At 37.5% G+C, this 4456-nt stretch overlaps 1 pseudogene; it reads right to left on the bottom strand.

The window, feature by feature from the left end:
• Positions 1 to 2414: 2414 nt before the first annotated feature.
• On the bottom strand, positions 2415 to 3343 carry LOC103744380 (annotated as a pseudogene).
• Positions 3344 to 4456: the final 1113 nt, after the last annotated feature.

Raw genomic sequence — 4456 nt, 5'->3', positions numbered from 1 at the left:
ATATATTATATCGCTAAAGATCTTTTATTTTCTTTTCACAGTGAGGACTATGGGAGATATAAATTCAAGAAAGAGTAATTGCTAAACATTGGCTATTAAAAACTCTATCTTGCAGGGCATGGTGGTGCATGCCTTCAATCCTAGAACAGAGGCAGAGGCAGGCCGAGGCAGAGGCAGGTGGAGCTCTGTGAGTTCAAGGCCAACCTGGTCTACATAGTGAGTGCCAGGACAGCTGGGGCTACAGGGAGATCCTGCCTCAAAAGACAAAAACAAAAACAAAAACAAAAAACAAACAAAACCCCTCTATCTTATGTATGGTTATATGTGTATGCACAGTTTGCATGTGATTATGTTTCAAAATTGATTTACTTGGTATCATATTGGTTTAGAAGTAAGTACTCATGTAACCTGGTATTAAAATAGCCCAGCTTCCTTTTGACTCAGTAAAACTAAACATTTAAAGAAAAGGTATCACCTCCAATAAATTAAGTTAGCTTGGCCACCTGTCCAGTATGGTAATTAAAGGGACAGAATAACGGCAAAGGGAAAAGTAAGAATATTAAATCAATGTGCCCACACTGATGAAACAAAGAGGAGCAACTAATGGTCCTAGATCTTTCTTTGGGGAAATTAACATGAGTTTTTATGTTGAAATACCTTTGTTGTACTTCTTTTCTAAAAAACAAGATATGCTTAATTATATTCCTCTGGTGAAGATGTTGTCTCCTTGATCTTTGTCTCAATTCTGCTTCTAGAGTAACATTTCTATTGTTTAAAAGAATAAGTCAATTCTAAGAGATGCTTATTGCTTCTCTAGTGTGCAAGTTTTCCTGTGAATAATTGCTCTCCTAAGAGATTAAGCTCTTTAATCCAAATAACTCTTTAGTCCAAATATTGAGCAGATAACTTACCTCTGTGCTTTTAGATACACCGCTGGCTCCCTTCCCTAATGGTAGTTTTGTGAATGGCTTTAATTCGCCGGGATCTTATAAAACAAATGCTGCTGCTATGAATATGAGTCGACCATTCCAAAAAACTCGTGTGAAGCCTCATTTTAGGTCATCCAGTGGTTCAGAACACTCAACAGAGGGCTCTGTGTCACTGGAGGACTGACTGTTCTACAGATCTAGTCCAAGGAACTTTCTACCTGAATGGCATAGCTCCACAGTAACAAGGAATCAAGAACAAACTTATCTTCCAATGGAGGCCCCCATTTTACAGATGGAACAAAATGGAGATTATGGTAGAGGTAGGAGAAGTCTTTTCAGAGGTCAAAGACGAGAAGATGATAGGATCCTGAGAACCCCTCCTTCAACAACTGATACAAAGACTCCAACACCAAAGTTTGACTTAATAGTTTCAAATTTTCCTCCTTTACCTGAAAATTCATCAAGAATGCAAGATGAGCTTGTTTTCAATCATTGAGTGTCCGATGGCATTAAAAGTGTCTACAAAGAAAAGGACAATGAAGACTTGAGAGTTGGGTTCCCAGTATCTGCAGAGGATGAACAAACAGACTGCACATCTGCCCAGTACCTCAGTATGAGTACCAGTCCTCCATGTGCAGCTGAGTTTACTACATTAAGCACAACTCAGCAAGAAAAAGGATTCCATCATCAGAAGGATGTTCTCAGTCAGATGACAGTACCAATTATATCTCCAAGTACTTCAAAACTGTTAAGGGCAAACACTGCTTCACTATTTAGTAATACCATAAATGTACCTGTAGTTGTGGCCCTACAGGAACCAGGGTGGCCTGAAACTCACAGACATCTGCTTGCCTCAGCCTCAGATTAGAGGTGTGAGCCACTATGCCCAATCAGCATACTGTTTCATCTTTCACACTAACAATTTATTGGCAGGTTAGTCTGCCCTACCATCTTGTGACCTAAAACTCTTAACTATTTTAATAGAAGAATAACATTCTTCAGTATTTTATTATGAAATTTAGAAGTTATATAATTTCATTAAATTGGTCAAAATAGTGAGAAATGCACAACTTAGAAAATGGTTGGTTATTTTGCTTTTGGGAGTGGGCAGTCCAAGAACAGAGAATAACAAATGAGTAACAAAAACTTTGTCTCCCATATTAAAGGGGGAAAACATAGGGTGTCCCAGGCCCTCCAGGGCAGTGTAATGAGACCCTTTCTCAAAAACAAAAACAAAAACAAACAAAAAACAATGAAGCAATGTAACTGACTTTTAAAAATAGTATTAAAATAGGAGGGAAAAAATTAAAGAATTTATTTAAGGGAAATCTTTGTTTGTCTGTTTGTTTACAGTGTTTATCCTGCCCCAAAGACAGTTCGGAATTCACTGAAACAAATCAATAAAGTTTTGAGGTAAGGTGAGAAAGATGCATAGTATCTCAGTGAATAAAGTAAAAATTCACATACTGGTATTTAGACAACAGCTCACATAGATGAACTAAAATGAGGCTTCACAGGAGTTTTTTGGAATGGTCAACTCATATTCACAGCAGCAGCATTTGTTTTATAAGATCCCAGTGAATTAAAGCCATTGACAAAACCACCATTAGGAAAGAGAGCCAGTGGTGTTTCAAAGTAAGGTATAGGACTTGAAGACCAAGTCTTGAAGACTGTTGGTGAGGGTTATACACAGGCTGCATAAAGACCTGTGAGGGATATTGGGCTTGAGTCTGAATGGGTTGAATATACATACTAGAATCCATTAATTGATAACCATTCTTAGCAAAGAATGTATTGATGGCTTTTATCCTTGCCATGATTGGCTTTCCCTGAAATGGTTTAACATATTCCTATAAGTATTTAAAAGCCTGCTATGCATCTGTGTCTGATTGGAAAGTGATATACCAGTTACTGTTGTGTGCAAACTCACAGCTTATCAATTTGGGACAGTTTTCATTTTTAAATAAAGCTTTCACTTTCTCTACTGGTGTTGTCTTGGAAATTTTCTGAGAATTACACTACAGCGCTTATGACTCAGTCCCACCTTCTCATCGTTCTCATGACTTGTACCATAGGCGATCTTAGTACTTCAAGAATTAGCTCTGGATCCATGGTCAGCTCTTTTATTTCTTCATTGTTGGCAACTGTCCGTATTGGGACAAACTGATCACTATCCATTTGAGATATCAAGTAACGCTCCTTCGATAAATTTTCTCATGAGAAACAGAACACTTTTTTTCCAGACATTCTTTTAAATCTTCTGTAGAAACTGTTGAATTGCTTTCTCCAGACACAGCACATATTTGGTAACTCAAATCTTCTGGTCCTAAAATCATTCCATCAGTTGATTCTTCAATGCCTGTAGTACTTCTTGTGGCCACACAAGATGGAGAATACATTGCTTTGTATTCCTTACACATATTTTCTGAAAGTTCTGTATTAGCCTCAGGATGAGATCCAGAGTCTGGAGGTGGCTGCAGTTTCATGCCAAAAGCTTTCAGTTATAGGAGTGCCATCAGGATTTCCAGGAGGAATTTCTTGCTAAACTTTGCCTTTAGGATTTAAATTTTATATCTAAAAATTTTTCTCTTTGAATTCTGTAGTACAGGAGTTAGAAGCATTTGGATACAGTCCTTTTTCCTCCAGTCAAAATGGACTGTTTGATGTGATGTCCCTTCTTTCAGCTGATGAAATCATTTGGTTTCCTTTGTTCTTCCAGGAAGACTCTAATTCTGAATTTTTAATAATTGCATTCAGGGTGGCCCAAGAGACTCCAAGACAGTAACCCACCATAGAACTGGGAAAATGAACAGGAGACCCCAATCTTATCTAAAGGGATATCGACAACCGATTGCAGCTGATCTTCCTAAAACAAGGATCTCTAGATAGGCTGAGTAGATTCAGCAGATGGACAAGCACTGGGAAACAGCTGGGGGCTCCGACAACACAGTGGACAGTAACGGGGTGATGGAGTATATGGGCTCCAGTGGGGAGGGGAGGCTATGGGAGGGTGTCATTTGGGAGGTGGGTATATAGATGAATGACGTTGTTTAGGATGTTCTGTATGATATACACACACAAAAAAAATTAAAAATGAGTTATATTTGGGGAGGAACCATAAAAACTTACTTCAAGTTAATCAGCACAGGTGATAAACATTACCATTGAAATCTACTTTATGACTTTATATCCATACTCAGGTGTCAACAATCCAAGTGTAACCAACTGTGACTAGTAATAATCAGATAAATAGATACTAGAGACATGTGTGCAAACTTCAAAGTGTTAGTAGCATTAAAAATAAGTCTTTCTGTAGGAAACAGTATATTTTTAAATGAAATGGAGATCTTTTTTAAAGGTTAAAAACTCATTCCATTTCATGTCTTACAGGGCTTATACTGAGTTCAATATTGTATAACTGTATTAATTCAACTGTGAACCTAAAAATTTTATAGCTACTTTTGAAAGAGATGTATCTTTGCTCTGGAAATTGTTATCATGTTAAAGCTGTAATGATATGCTTCTTC

Source organism: Nannospalax galili, unplaced genomic scaffold (genome assembly GCF_000622305.1).
Source record: "Nannospalax galili isolate Female #2095 unplaced genomic scaffold, S.galili_v1.0 scaffold522, whole genome shotgun sequence".
In the NCBI taxonomy this organism is placed as follows: Eukaryota; Metazoa; Chordata; class Mammalia; order Rodentia; family Spalacidae; genus Nannospalax; species Nannospalax galili.
Note: the sequence above shows the minus strand (reverse complement) of the source record. Positions and strands in the feature narration are given on the sequence as shown.